This window comes from Pieris rapae, chromosome 19, assembly GCF_905147795.1.
Source record: "Pieris rapae chromosome 19, ilPieRapa1.1, whole genome shotgun sequence".
NCBI lineage: Eukaryota > Metazoa > Arthropoda > Insecta > Lepidoptera > Pieridae > Pieris > Pieris rapae.
In genome coordinates, this window is record NC_059527.1 from 284746 (window position 1) to 302206 (window position 17461).

Sequence of the window (17461 nt, forward strand, 5' to 3'; positions counted from 1 at the left end):
AAAAACTGCATCAAAATCCGTTGCGTAGGTTCAAAGATTAAAGCATACAAAGGGACATAGGGACACAGAAAGCGACTTTGTTTTATACTATGTTGTAGTGATAGTGATGTCGAGACAACAGTCGGCATTACAGTGAGCTGCCATAATTATAATATATATAGTCACAGTGCTTATAAAATAACAACATCCAAGTAAAATTACATCTATAGCATTAAGCCTAGCGATTTATTTGATTTGTCAATATCGCTAGATCTAGAAAAAACGATTTGATAGTCTACTAATACTATATTAGTGATTTCATAGTAGTTATTGCTATTCAAACCTTCGAAACGTAAAGACAATTGATATCAAAAGGCACTGGTTGGTACAATCCTCACTTCGATTGAGCGGAAGCAGAATTCTGTGAAGTAGACTGTAATGTCAAAATTAAACTGCTAAAGCCAAGTAACGAATGTATGATGTCACTATATTTAATAATTTAACTGCAGTTTGTGTGTTGATTAATATTCACGTCGTGCTTTTCAGTCATTGTTCTAGTTTCGTAAACTCTCTCTCGTTGGCAACAATTGGTTATCGTCTCTTCTTTCTTGTCGTTAGACAGCAGTAACTGGCAATATTCTAATTTTTTCAGTTACTACTTTAACTTTATACTTTTCTATCTCCAACTGCTTTTTTAAATATTAAAAAAAAACAGGTTTGCTGGAGCTTTACTTGAGGTTAAAAAATTTAATAATTGGTACCTACGTTCTTTACTTGAAGCACCTTAAGTCGAATCGTTTCGAAAATACTTTAGCTGGTTCCATTTAGTTGTTGTGCATAACCTGTCTTAAATACCTTACTTGTGGATCGACGTTTGTCCAGGTGAAACAGTTGGAATTTCGTATTCTGCCTCGACGTCGGATGATGAAACTTAGCAGCATGTATTAATCTGAACAACTCCTCTGAACAGTCTCTATGGTAAAATGTAATACTTGACCTCACTGTGTCATTATTCAGGTGCTGCCCTCGTTAAAATTGTCCTAGTCTTTAATCTATTTTCCTACTTACTCCGTCAGGTAGTTCCTACTGAGTAGTGAAAAACAAGGAGAGTTTCCTTATTTAGAAGTTTTGGAAAGATACAGCGGGATATTACAAAGTAAATTTCTTGGCCATATATGGTGTTAATTAGGCCACATTTCAGAGAATCTACTTAATGATATGAATTATAAGAACAAATAGTCTATACGAAAATTATAAATAAACTTCTCTCTGAACCCGATCGCTGAAAAATACTCGACACGTCCAGTTACGTAAATAATTTATTGAATTCGCGTTTATATCCGTTACAGGTTTATTTAAATGATAGTGCTATTTCAAGCACTAATAAATAAATGCAGCCTAGCTCCTTACAGAAGCTGAGAATTTCCTGGGCACTTTGCAAGCTTCACGGAATGACCCCATTGCTCCGAGGATTTCGGTTCCTTGGGAAGGCACAGCCAAGTTTTCCAGGATTACTTTTCTGTGATAGTAATATATTTCTAGAATACAAGGCTTATCAACAACGTTGGCTGGGACACTTTGAGCGCATGGGACAAGACCGGGCTGTAAAGGAGGCTTATTTGAGACGGTCTATTGTCACCGCTATGACGGTACAGTGGAGGAAGATCTGCTGCATCTGAAAGCCAGCAATTGGTTGGTAATACAGGACAGGGAGCGCTGGAAGTTTCTCATTTCCAAGGCCAAGTAACTTTTTGACTAAATTAGTAGAGTTAAAATAATTATAAAAATGATTAGAGAAGTTGTCTTTTTCACTTAGGTCATACAAACATTTTTTACAATATATAACATATTCAAATAAAATCAAATCAAAATTGATTTATTCAATTTAGATGCGTCTTAGAGCATGCTTATGAATGTGAAAAACGTTTACAAAATTCGCGAAAGAGCAAGACTACGCCATCCGTTCGCAAAACTACCAGGAGGCCTTGTTCTGAGAAGAACGGGTAAGAAACTCGGGAAAGTTTTACCCTCCCTCTACATTATAATTATTCAAAGGAAAATGTCATAAACCACAAGTTTAATAAATCTATTTAATATTGTACGTCTCTTATTACAGCGAAATGTTATTAGTTTCCTTTTGCTTACCAATGAGCTCCTGTAGCTCAACGTCTTCTGTTATAGATCCATAGTACTATAGCAGAAGACGTTTTATGTAACAAATTGATCCAAGTATATTTTCTAAGTAAGCAAATGAACGTCGATCGATCTTACTCCGCGCTCAGAACTCGTTGAAAATGAAAAATTTTCCTTCTTCAGGAAGATATATTAAAATTTATTCAATTTCTTCCGTTATTACACGAGAATAATTTTGTTTGTTTAACTATCACTTAATAAAACGTGTTTCATACGTATTACAAAGCCCCGTTTAGGCGAAGCTGAGCGAACTTGTGAACATTTATCTAAATGAATGATTGTTTTTTTAAAGAAGTGTGTGTTATTTGAATACTTTATCATTTGGTAGAAGACTTATTATAATTTTAAGAACATTTGGCGGGTATAACCAAAGGTTTCCCAGTCACCTCTTTCCCAGTACAAGGGCCTGCCGATAGCAGTCATTAACGATCACATTACGATTTCGCAAACAATCTTTTAGCATATTATATATTTCATCTGACTCCATAAATTAGTAGGTTCCTGGGATCGTTTCCTTGGAATTGGGTTCAAATTTTTTTGAAATATGTCTACCCAAATACTAATAGGTAAGTAACTTAGCAATAAGACTGAGGGTAGGCAGGGGCTACTTGAACTATCTTAAAAATCGTGATGATGTATACCTCTTTAGACAAAATATTGTTTCTTATTATTTCCTCCAAGACCCTAATGATATCTGGGCGAAACCCCGTCTCGTGGTTGTCTGTAACTGACGAGTGTTTATTTAAATATAACTGAATAAAGCAAAACATGTAATAATGTTATTCTGAACGTTTGCTTCTGGCATTTCGCACATTACATTTAGTTTTGTTTCAAATTAAGAAAACATTTCGCTGAAAGTTGAACGTTTAACTAAATTTGTTCAATTTCCATCAAAATGCACGGCGCAACTTTTTATCTTCAATTGCATACGTTTAAATAACTTTAGCCTCGAACGTTTTCATAATGTTTTAACTTTAAATTGTATAAAGCGTCGAAACAAACGTTTTGAAACTCAATTGACGAAATATACTAAATATATTCACGGTTTATACGATTTACAATTAAAAAATCACAATTTGCAAAATCTAAGAAATTAGAACTGTGTCTATTCGTTATTGGTAGGTAGGTAGGAAATATAGGGTTATATGTAGCGTTTTTGGTGATAGTTATCATAGGTTGGGACCCAACCTTCGAAAGAAACAGTGTCTAAACTATCTACTCTATTAAGTATACGGTAATATGTACTTGAATACGCTATTAACCGTCAAAAAAACGAATTTAAAACTCAATTGACTATATATGGATAACATTCTGGGAATTTGAAATTACTTAATACTTTAACACCACGTACGATGACTTCTTATTTAATCAGGGATGTGTGTGCATTTAATATTGGCTCGCAATGGTGAAGAGGAAACCGGCATGTATTAGACCCTAAAAACCGATGACGTGTGTCAGGCATAGGAGGCCCATCTACTTGACTATAGATTGACAAACGATCATGAAACACATGCGAAATCTGAGGTGCAGACTTAAAAGATTGTAGCGCCACTGATTTCTTACCAAGTGAGTATGACTCCATATTTTTAAACTGTTAATCAGGTTGACTTGAAGAACATATTTAGCATTCTGTACTCTTTCCTATAAAATCTCTTAAGCTTGATAAAACATTAAACAGTAATTACATTTTATTATACCAATCAATTAATGTATATTATTTAAATTCAAATTCCAAATGTGACTTAGGTCACTACGATGATTGCACAGGATAGATACAACTTTTCGACCCTAGCCACTGGAACCACTTGGAGTCAAACTGTGCGATTAGCCTCCCTCATGGTTGGAGGTTTGGATTAGTTTCATCATCGGACGTCGAGGCAGAATACGTAATACCACCTCCACGGCCAGCTTGAATTGATTCACAGCTGAATTTGAGGCATTTTTTCAACCACTACCACTATGTGTAGCCACCCGCTGCCCACTACCACTCTGCCCGCTGAAGTATTACCGGACCAATTTGACTTAGCGGGAGAACTGAAACTGGTACTTACCAGTTCTTAAAAGGCCGAAAACGCACTCTGTCAGAGTCTTGAATTTAAATTAATTTGTAACCTTAACATAATGTATTTTTAATGCTTGCCAATATTTTGCGATATATTGATCAAACATTTTATGTATAAATACTTTAATTATATATTTTAATATCAACGTAATAAGTCATCTTAAAACGTGCGCGTTAACACTTTCTCGGGAAAATTCGGGTGAAATTTACCTGTCCCCTGGGAAATTAATACTAGGTGTCAACTAGTGGTTCCCGTTATATGCGATCTTTTGTCTCTTTAATTGGCTTCTATAATTTCTCAAACATGCCGAACTAATTACCTATATATAATTTATACGTAAGCTATTCAAGGAAAATATAGTAAAAAACAATATTATTTAATCATTCCCAAGTCGTCTGCAAAAACCAACCTATGAGTTCAGACACTTCTCATTCGAATTCTTCGTGATTATATCGGATTAAACAGCACTTAGCCAGAGCTGGAATTTTAAATAAAGCATTGTTAAGCGCTTTTGCCTGGTAAGAGTATTGTTATTGTATTACTGTTGACATGTATGATGTGGCAGACATGAATAAAGAAATAAAAAAAATAATGAAAAAAATGTATCATTCACATATTTAATACCAAATGCTAAAGTATTATTGCACATGTTATAAACATTACAAAGTTGTTTTAATGTATAGTGTAACATTAACTTTAAGAAAGTTTATTAAGTCGTGAGCAAATTGTGAAGCTAAACTTAATCGTCGAGACGACCAAGTCAGCTGGAGCACAGATTTATCGTCTCAGTTGAATATCACCCTTATTTGCAACACTGTAATTTTAAAACTTTCGACTACCTTTATAGTTTAAATAATACCGTAATAATAAATCAAGACCAATCGTATGCTTGAAACATCTGAACCGTCTTAGACGAGACTTGGTAGATTCTTCTTCTCCTCAGTCTTCATTTCTGAAGGTTGAGTCTTGAAAAACTCTAAGCGATACGTCGACTTGCTGCCTCCATACCGCCCTGTACTCAGCTCTCAGCATAAGCGATGGTGATAACCTTAATTTATCTTCTATTATTACCGGCTTGTTAAGTCTATTCGTTTCTCTCCTCTTGAACCTGAATAAGGTAGATCTTTAATCGATTAAGTGATTGTTATCTTGAGAATATGAATAATAAGAATTACACACGTCAACTAAAAATCCAAATCATTTTATTATAAAAAAACAGAAACACCTTATTAAAGCCAGAAACCAAACTCTTCATAGTGCACTGTGGTCCTAGTTTTGAACTGCCGCCGTTTATCAAGCGATTCCAACTAAATCATTCTTTGTAAAACTTTTCGTATACAGTAAATATCTTGCGATACAAATCGAATGAAAACTACTTTCTACCATGTTCAGAACTTCGGTTTAAGTTAACGAGTTAGACAAATGTAGTAAACAACATAAAAACTGATGTAATTCTTTAATTATTTATACTGTTTTAAGATACCATCTCCCACCCACCCAAAGTAGAATCGATTTGAACTGCCTTTTACGGCACAAAAAACAGAAGCCAGCTGCGGTGAAGCAGAGCAAAAGTTTTCAAAAAATTACAAATCGATATATACATACATTGTATTAGTTTGTAAGTATCTTCAACATATTATTGTGACACAACAGTATATATGGCCCTTCTGAGATCCCACTGAAAGCTTACCGCTGATCTCTCAGCCTTGCCAATGGCCCTACAATATCAGTTTAAATTCGTAAAGTTTCAAGACTGCTGTAACGGCTGACAGACCGCACACTGCAGCTGTCTAATTAATCGCTTGGACTTTAGAAGCCACTGAGTTGACTCACAACCGCGGCTTTCCACGTCACCAGCTCAGAAACCACCCAACACAGAAATGTCACACAAATTATCAAATTAAAATTTTCCCAATAACAAAAATTAAACTTCTTCAGTATTTTTTTTTCCATTAATAATAAATAACATTTCCGTCAATAAATATCAAGTTATTTCGTTCACAGCTTTGTGTAAAAGTTTTAACAATAACGGCTGCGGTATTAATTAAAGCTCAGTAACTTTCATAATCAGGTAAAACGCTACAAAGTTTCGCTCTTACGTATCACTGAAGGTGAGATGAAGCCGGGAGCCAATTAAAGTAAATCCTAGCTCGTACAAAGCGAATCGAGTTAAATAATTAGCTACTGCGCAGCGTGCATGATTGACAAACTGAGCAGTCCTCCAAATTACATCACTGAATATGCTTGACGTGGCCTGACGCTCACACAGGTTTGTAACATAAAAAAAATATAAAAAAAGATTCCCTGCATTGCATTTTAATTAATACGTGAGTTAAATTCGGTGGCGGTTGTTGGGCTGATGTTCAAGTGTATGTGAAACGAAACTCTTTGTTTAAAGCTAGTTTTCACCTGGCTTTACTCGTTTAATACATAAGTATGCTTCTTAAATCTAGTGACACTTCAATATAAGAAACCGAACTTTTGGTTAATATCGAAAACGAGAATATTATATTACAATTATTGTTTCTGGGAAAAAATAAGGGGCTCATTTTGACTTAAAGTGTGCGATGATTGCTAACATTTCGTTTACGCTAATTATTTAATGTATATGTAACTAATGTTAGGTATTATGACTCGTGTATGTTTTATAAAAAAAACACCCTCGGGTAAAGGATTAAAATTTTTCATAATATATTAAAAAAAATGTAACGTTAAATGATAGGGAAATCAATGTTTACAAATGCTAAAGAAAAATATAAGAAAAGTTTTATCTGTTAATATTCAAGGTTACCTTGAAGGCAACCTTAAACAGTATCATTGAGTTGATCAAATAATGTATAAAGTGAAAATATTAATAAATAGTATATTTGCCTTCTAAACACAAGATTTTCGGAAGTAGAAGTGTTTATAACACTTACCACTACTACTTACTAACAGTCTTATAGACTTGGTCGTTGAGATGTTTAAGGTATAGGTTGGATATTTTAATATAACTTTAGTAAAAAAAAATTCTATTCGGTGTCAGAAGCAGTACGAAAGTAGCACGTTACGTGCATCGGTGCCAACACAAATCGCTCGCTTTGTATACTTTACGTCGCTTCTCACACCGACAAGACTACAGTTACGCTTGAGCAAGATTACTAGGTCTCCTTATCCAACGTTTTGATGTAATATTCTGTTACAGATATTTGCATCCAGGTTGGTAATAAAAATTTGTGATGGTTACGAAATTTATGTTGATGTTAATAACGTTAATTTTTAAATAGCCCCACGATTTCGCAAATGTAAGGTCGTAGAGAGCGCAGATTATAAGTTGAAGACTAGGAAAGGTAAAAAAATAAAATAAAATAATATTTATAAAATATAATTTTGCTCAGCAGCTCTCCGAGGGATTTACACGTGTTTGTGCAACTTACAGTTGAATAAGTAGAATGTATAGTTTTGTATACATACATTTCATAGGTTGTCATGAAATATATGCAAAAACTAAAAAGTCAACTATGAAAAATGACAATAAAATTTATAACTTCATTATACGTAAATATAAAGAGGGAAATATATTTTTTCACAAGGATGAACTCTGCATGCATTTTTAACATGCACTTTGAGAACCGTATTGAAGGAAAGCCGATTAATAAATAAAATCGAGCATGTTAAGGCGAATTTTCCTTCCGTTCTCTTTGACTTTGAATTAATACAGGGTTGCCACATGCTGTGTAATAGTTGAATGTCTTGTGTAAAAGGCCGGCAACGCACTCAGACTGGCATTGAGGGTGTCCATGGCCGACGGTATTACCTTGACTTAACACCATGTGAGGCTCTTGCCCGTTTGCCCGCTGCTCTAAAAAAATGATGCACATTCCTGAAGCTATACCTTTACCTCACATTTTATTCATTCGTAGAACATACATCAACGAAATCAGTCGGCAAGTTCCAGGATAAATTTGTAGCTGACCTACAGCGTGGAAGAAGTTTAAGTCAGGTGATCTTAAAAGGAGACATAAGCCACAATATATATATAATACTGCTCTCTATGCTTGCCAAACTTGGGTAATCTTGTTACAAAAATTAGGTCAACACAAAGAGCTATGGAAAAAAGTATACAATATATAAAGAAGATACACATACAATGTCAAAAGCATACAACTTAAGCTACCGATACCAATGGGCTGCTCATGTAATACAGACAAAAGATAGACATTAAAGACAACACAACCGAAGGGATCTCCCGGGAAAAGAAGAGTGGGCAGGCCAAAAAGAATATGGGCTGATGAAATACTAACAACAACGTTTGAAATGGCACTTAAGGACATGAAAACCCTTTATTATTTTGATGTGAAACATCTATAGCCGCACGTAAAACCGATTTCTGCCGTGGCGACGCATGCTGTGGCGACGCGTCGCCGCGCTATTTGATGGTATTATTATTTATTATTACAAAATAATATAATAATACATATATCACAATATGTTACATTATAAAACCGCTGTGTTTTGTATTAATTGTAACCATAGCAGTCTTGTTTAGGAGCGCGACAAATGCATGCAAAAGTAGTTACATATTATATACCTATATACAGTCTATATGCAGTAAATAAATTATAAAAAATAATATAATAAAAGTAAATTTCACATTAAAAATATTTAATGAAAATAAATTTTTATTCAATAAATAGTCATCGTTATCTGGAAAAAAATCGTAATATTTTATTTTATCATTATTTAGTTCCTATCACAATCTGTTCTTTTCTGCTTATTACTTTTACAAAATAATGTCGATGTTTCACATCTGCCAGGCGTCCCGTGACGGCTCACATTTTTTTATTATAATTACAAGTAAAAGCAATCTGTGTGTACAAGACAATACAGATTCAAAAAGTTATCCTCCAACTTTTATCTTAGTATAGAAATGAAATGAAAATGTTCCCGAAAAGCGTATCGCGTTTGATAACGTCGAGGGCACAATAACAGTAAATATTGATTACCCGCGCTTTCCGGAAAAATACAGGAATTATTATAATTATCACCGGCTGAAAACATGCTGCCAAATGAGATTATTTTACACATGCAATTTGCTGTTTTGTTTTACTACTTTACAAATATGTCCACTTATAAAGCTACAATAGCTGAAAACCTATTGTAGTAAGACATCATGTATTTTATATTGTTGGTATGTAAGTTAATACACGTATATTGTACCAGGATCGTATAACGAAAGCGTAGTTGTTAATTGAGGTAAGTGGCCCAAACCCTAGAGAGTATAATCTCAGAAACGGTAAAGTTCGAACCCTCCCTGATTCTGATAATCCCACTGTGATCACCTCTCGTTTGTCGTCTTAGCTTACATATATACACACCGTTACAGCGATTAGGTATTACTTACCTGTACATTAACTTGTTGATTTACAAAAAGGTTATAAATATAAACACACTTAATTCGGAAAGGTTTTATTTTGTTTGTTACGATTAAACTCAAAAACTACTATTTCACCTGAGTAAGCTATATTTATTTCCGTTTTATAAGAAAAGCCTCTGATTTAAATTATAAATATATTACACAATAAGCAATTAGAATAATCGGAATATCTTTATAAATACACACTTGAATCTTATTTTCTAAAACTAATATATTGATCATTGCATAGGCTTGATATTCAGTCTCGTAAAATAAAAGTTATCGATATAATTTAATGTCTCGTATCTCGCACCTCGTGGGAATACTACAGAGAAGTAAACAACTAGTTAACTTATACTCAAGTTAACGAGTCCCTTATGTTGTGACTAATTTCGTTCATACAAACTATGTGTGGTATCTGCGACTTCGTTCGTAGTATTATCTCGCTGACTAACTGTTGTCAGCACCGTTAATAGTGACAGTTTTAAACCTTTAAATATACTATTTAGCAGGAGAAAGTAGCCAATTCCACCACTTTATGGAACTAGCTAATCCAGGCATTTCTCGTCATATTTGTGAAACGATTACCCGGCGTAGCCCGTTTACCCCAAGCAGCGAATTCTAGGTACATGGATGATTAGGTGCATATATGTTAATACAGCAAAATAAAGTTTAAGTAATAATGATTCATTTTATTCTCCTCGACTAACAGACACGAGCTAGTTTTTTCGAAACTTTGGAGTTATTTACGTAAAGTTTTTTAGAAAAAGCATTTACCAAACAGATTGGCGCAGGAATTGTTTTCACCGCAGAGAATAAAAATCCAGCGACAAATAAAAGTGGCGCGCTAAAATACCTGAATTTTAGTTGCGAAACATTTTTTTTTGTTTCAAATATCGTGAGTAATTATCGGATACGGGATACGTTACGTTTCTTCATGAAATAACAAATACAACTATTATTATAAAAAAGTATATATTTTTATGGAGATCTAATATTAGATGGGTATTGCTGCTGCCGAATAAATGCTGCATCTGGCGCTAGACAAGACAATCTTCGGGAGACTTCCCAAAAGAAGAATGTTAAAGAAATAATTAAGACCCCGCTTAAAATCATCAGCTAATAAACAATAAAATATACACAAAAATTACACATTGAATTGTGAACCTCCTCTTTTGGTGTTTTTGAAATCAGTTTAAAAGTAAATGAAATTAATTAGTCCTGTATTAACTCTTTTATTGCCAAGTACCTCAATATTCCAAATGGACCCATATTGTTCAGGAATTGCGGCGCAATAAATACAATCAAACATTGCCCCACATTACAGTAACGATGTAATTGAAAAACGTGATTATATCGCATTAAAAATTTATCGCCTCCAATTGGTCGTGGCAATTAGCCACCAACGCCTCGTTAATTATAAAAACAGTTTTGCTATGCACGCCCTGAAAGCGTTTGAGCTTTTTAATGTACAAATTACGTAAATGATTAAGTACACAGTGTTATTAAACGTCAGTATTATAAACATTTAAAAGGATTGCACATTTCCTGTTATTCGTAACTCAGGTTCAATCCCTCAATAACGGGGCATATACGTAAAATTGCACGTACGAAGGAAGATAAAAATACAATTAAAAAATGCAAATAAAGGGTACCGCTGGATTTAAAATTATTATAAATGTGTAATTTATGTTGTAAATGTTAAACGACAATCAAAAAAAGGCATCTAGGACTACAATAACACAACGATTGTTTCTTTGAACTTTACAAAATTCAATATTTAAATTTATACCTCTTTAGGCCTGGACTGTATAGTGATCATTTGATTTATTCAAGTTGGTGATCAGCCTTTTGTATACGACATACCCCCTCAGCATGCTAGGTCTCAGTTTTCTCAAGTTTTTATCTCGTTAAAAACGAGAATCCATCGGTGCAAAACCGGAGTATATATCGCCAAATTAATTGAATTTACCTAATAAACACCTATTCAGAGACAGAAAGCCCCTGCCCCGTCTTTGTAACCTGACACTATTAATACAATATCACAATAACCCCTGGCTGCAATGTCACATAAATAACAAAGTCTGACCAAACTCATACAATTCAAAGGAATGCCGCCCTAACTGCACTTTATAATTTGTATGTAAATCTCACAAAGTGGATGGACATTCGTAAATCACGAAATCGTTTAATGAAACGTGCTGTACATTTAATATTCATTGCCCTACGTCATTATTGATTACATTCCACTTTACTTTCTGAATTTGTAATCGGCTTAAGCTCACTGTGAATAAAAAAATATTTATTTGGCTGGTGCTACTTCGCGCAATAAAAATAACATTTTTGGATCTAATATAAAACCATCAGCGTATGTCAAACACACATTACTATTGTTAAAGTTTTTAATATGAAAATATAGTAACTAGTGTAGCAAATACAGTTTTTCCAAGTTTATTTCTGAATATATCTTGTCGATTTAAACTCTTCGAAACCGATTAAATCAGTAATATAAGAAGAATATTTATCGTATGGATCTAATTATTTTTAAGTAAATTTCTACTTTTATTTTATTATTTATACATTGCTATTTAGGGTCCAGGCGTTCTCGACTTGTAAGTGTTCGACCAAACCAGACTTTATTAAGTTTTAGATATCATTATTCGCATAACAATTCAGTTCTTTTTTAAATAACTTTATTCATATAGGTAACCAAGTACACTTTTGAACGTAAACAGACAAAATGGTAAATGAATTCTAATAAACATTTACTACCAGTTTGCAAGCAAGGAGAACTGGCAAGAAACCCTCCGCCACTCTTTTTAATCGCCAAGTTTTGAGTCATACTTATTGATTGAACTGGGGTAAATCAATCCCAAGGATGAGGATTATTTAAATAATCGTCTATCATTTATAGAATATTAAAAACCGATAATTTTCCTTTAGCACTGAGCCTTCTACAACCCAGTACTGACCTCAAAACCGATTGTTCAACAAGAAGATTACTAATAATATCATGTAAGACATGGTTATATTGGAGTAGCACTAATACGATTTAGACATTCTGTATTGATATTCTGAGTTCATACCAGAGGCCTGTATACCTTGGGATGTCTTCAGTAATCAATACGGACAGACAAACACACAAGTGTCAATAGAAGCAACTGGTACGTGTGATTTCTCTTCATGCAATTTGATATACGGAACAAGGCCGTTTTATCTTTGATATTAATGATTGCTCTCTACTTTAAGTAAGAGATTTACCGAGTTCTTGTAACGAAAAAAATTAATGATAAGATTATTTTTTTATCAACAATGTTAACACAATTTTTTTTATTAACGATTTCAAACAATTGAAACATATCCACAATTTATTTAATTCCATAGTAAACGCTTAGCTTTTATAGTGTTGTTTTTTTAAACCTAATTTGGTATTATGAGTTGTTCAATTATTATAAAGTAGCCTAATTAAATTATTTTAAAATAACTGAAGTAATTAAGAGGAATTAAACTGACTTCCTGTATATGTATCATCATTAAACATATAATTAGTGCACGTGCTTGGTAGCCTTAACACATTTATAATTTATGAAGTCGTACATAATATACGGTATATCAGAAACACAATATTTAATATCTTGTTTCTGAGAATTTCAATATCTGTATCGCAAGACAAAATTATACTATAGATATTAATTTTACCTACCAGACAGTTTAATTTGAAATATAATTTTTGAAAATAAAATAATCAAATATAACAAATAGATGTGATTTAACTAATGAAGACAAACCAGTCTATCTTTGTTTACTCTGCCATAGCGCGTTATGATTTAATTTTTAGTAAGAAAGAAGAATCTTTAAAAGTATATCTTATAAATATAGTATATGATAATTGTATTATGAGTCAATGTCCAAGTTGTAACCACCTCAATGAGTTTACGGCAGTCATTATTCAACTGTATGTATCTTCTCTTGTTTGTGGATCTCAGGAAATAGAAAAAGTTAGCTCGTTTGTACTGAGCGAAGATCATTGTTAGTGCTGGCTCGTGTCGATGTTTATGGCTTTTTTATATTTTATACATATAGTCCTACGATGCATACTAACGAATATTTCTTTAAAAAACGTCTCAACGGTCGTTTTTACTGTTAACATTTTACTGTCTAAGCTGTGTTTTGTAGTTACTCGTGATTTAGGATGAAAGAGGAACAGTAGTAGAATTAGTATATTTCAAAGAGCCATAGACAAAACAGCAATGCTGGTACGAAGTTTTTTCCGAATAGAGAAGCTTATTATTTACCTATTACAGGCTTACACTACAAAGTATATTTTTATATTCCAAACCCCATTTCATATGGAGAATGCAATGTAGCTAGAGTGCATATACCATCCCAGCTCCTGTGGCCAATAGGTACTAAACACACTGGTAGAATGAACTAAAAATACCTCTTAATAAACTGGCCTAGCAGATAAGCATAAACCAATACGACTTTTTAGAAAATATATAACATAAAAAAAAGATAGATTTATATTATTTTAAAATTTGATTTTTTTAATTATTTTGTCTTCTTTATTTCCATCTGCCATTTTGTTTCAAGGGCTTACTCCGACATTATAATTTAATATCTATGAATCGACATTTTCGAGATAAACCCTCATCCCTTTGTTATTGTTCTTGTCACTGTGTAGACAGTTATCAATTGTTTCAGAGTTCGCTGAAAAATTAAGTTTGTTTTGTTTCGAATATTATAACCGCAATGTTTTAAAGAATAAATGAAAACAAACATACAATTTGTAACTTATTGTAGATTGTTTATCAAATAAAAGTGACCGATTTTATTTTATTATTATATTATATTATTATTTAACAATTTAAAACTAGATAAATAAGACTTCGTAGTAAAACGTTATAACAGTTTGAAATGTTGAAGTGAAACTTCTTTAGAATCGTTGTGATTTCAAACTGGATGCAACGGAAAAGCGACAGTAAAAAGAGACAGAAACATTAATTCATATGATTTAACGTGGGAGAAAATGAGATAGATAAACTTCTATAGAATCGTCGTGATTTCAAACCGGATGCAGCGGTAAAGAGAGACAGAAACATCAATTCATAAGATTTAACGTGGGAGAAAATGAGAGAGGAGGCATTATACAGCCTCTCTTTACTGCCGCTTTTTCATTTGATCGAATTTCAAACTTTCGCTGTTTTAGTTTTTGCCAAATTAAAGATTTATATTAAACTTATAAATTAAAATGTATCATTAAAATATACTGTTTTTAAAGAACACACACATTTAGATAGTGGAAAATGATTAATTTATATTTGATTAATTATAAAAACTTTGTTTTTGAAGGTTTCACTTCTACCATGTGTGAATTGCACATTATATGTTTTTTTTGTACTAGAATGCACAGATTACAAAGTAACAGTGAACACAGAGCATACATACACAATACCGAAATATAGCTCTCGACGTGACAGTTGACGTAACAATTATTTTTTGGCAATAGATCGTCGATCTCAATTGCTCACTTGTGTAAAATGTCACTTCCTTTATAAGAAAATTATAGAATATATAGATATAGATCCTGTATTCACTTTGATTAGTGATTACAGCGGGTGGCTTAAAATAAAAATATCTTTATTTAAATAAGTAAACAAGTATTATAGCAATTTTACATTCTTTACCAGTTCGCGAGTCAAGGGCGTAGAGCGGGCAATTAAAAAAGGGGAGAAAAAAGAAAAGAAATTCCATTGGTGCACAACCAGCGATCAAACCTACGACCTCAGGAATGAGGGTCACACGCTGAAGTCAACACTGCTCTTACGTGATGATTACTAAGTATAATATATAAGAATACTGCGTTTCTTTCTTTGTTCCTTCATTTTTATAATAAAGGCTCTTAATGTGAAGCGCTTGTTCTCTAAATGATACTTAGTATAGATTATTTCAAAAGTTACTTGCAAGGGGTCGATATTACGTCTAGCCATAGTTGGAATATCTTGCTAACAAATTGGCCGCAACTAATGAACTTCACTAACTTTCAGCTGAGTCGAAAACGAGCCGCCGCGAATGCTTGCAACTTTATAATTACTGATACTCTAAGCCTTGCCATTTATTTCAACTACCTTTAATGTTCTTGATTAAAATATAGCTGCCATTGTTATCATTTTTTATGTTGGAAATGTCGTAATTATTTAATAAAGAAATCTCAAAGCGATATTCCCTCATCAAGCTCGCATGATAACTTTTAGGTTATCGTTTAGGTAATATTGCTTTTGGTACTCATGGATGCCTAAGACATATTAGGATACGTTTCATGGACAATTTTATATCATATTTATTTATATATAAGTTCTAAAACAACAAATTGTACACACATACACATCATTTATATTATTATTGGAACATAAGCAAGCTTGCAAGGGAAAGAAATAAGCAAGCAACCACAAGATAAAAAATAAAATAGTAACCTTAATGTAAATGATAACTTAAACCTCACGATAAACAAGGATACTGTTAGTTGGAAGAATGTCATAAAGTCTATCAATATTTTCATCAATGTATTAATCACTAGACTATTAAAAGTAGCGGATAAGCTAGCCGTCGCGTAGGTACTCTCTAGTTACGTCTAAAACGTTAAATATATAATACATGGTACGTTTAAAAAGTTAAATATATAATAAACTAAATCAATATAGTCATGACGCATTATAGACTATTCAGTATCGTAATATTGAATATTATAAATTAAAAGTGGCTATTATTATTTTGTAGGCTGTTTAAATGTTTCTATAACTGACTACAACATTTTTTATGATAGCTACTGGTAGTACTTGTAACTTTCACTTCCACATACTGGACAAAATCTTTTAATGTAATGGTTTCCGGAGAACGGGAAAAGATAACGAGTCAAATCAAAAGATGAGAGGACCAATCTACCAAAAGGATGGAGAAGGTCTGCCAAGGATTGAGACACGTGGAAACGATTGGAGGAGGCCTAGGTCGACAGACAGCCTGACAAAGTGACTGCTAAAAATTTATTATTATGCTAAGTGAATTAGATTTAATCATACTACTGTTTTATATGAATAGCATGTAAGTAAAAAAGGTCAGCGAATAAATTTTCATGATTATTATTATTAGTGGATAAAAACAATTACTTCGACATTGATCATAAATGACTTAGCAGTTAAAAACGTTCAAGTTTAGCTCCACACGTCTTGCGTACTTAATTTTATTGTTAAGATCACAAGTTGGACAGTCAAGGGGTTAAACATTCACAAGTTGAGTCACTTAGCTGCCACTTGTCGCTAATTTATTCAATGAACTTAAAGCTGATTGGCTGTCCCGAAAGCACCAGTGGTTACGCCTCACTGATGCGTGGGGTTTGTGCGAGTACCAACAATATCCTGATGGTTATAGCAAATAAGCCTGAATGTGCTGTTTTGAGACACTGGGTTCATATACATGCCCGTGTGCCGGGTGTCTCAAATCAACGTAGACTAATGAACTAAATGTTTTTAATAATTTTACTAACATAGTTATAAGTCTTATAAGTTTTACTATACTAACAACATATGGACTTGTTGATTGGTCTGAAATAAATGATTTTATTATTATTATAATATTATAAAGCATAGTGTATTCTGAGCCTCTGTGCATTATTAAGCTTTTTTATCTATTATCTGAGAGAAGAACGACTGTAGTTTTACCCTTGTTGTTAAGTGTAATTAATTTTATTTATGTGTATTTGCATCATAAAATATTATGTTAAATTTGTTAACACTTTAATAAAGCTATAACTTCAATGAAAATATTAAGTATTTCA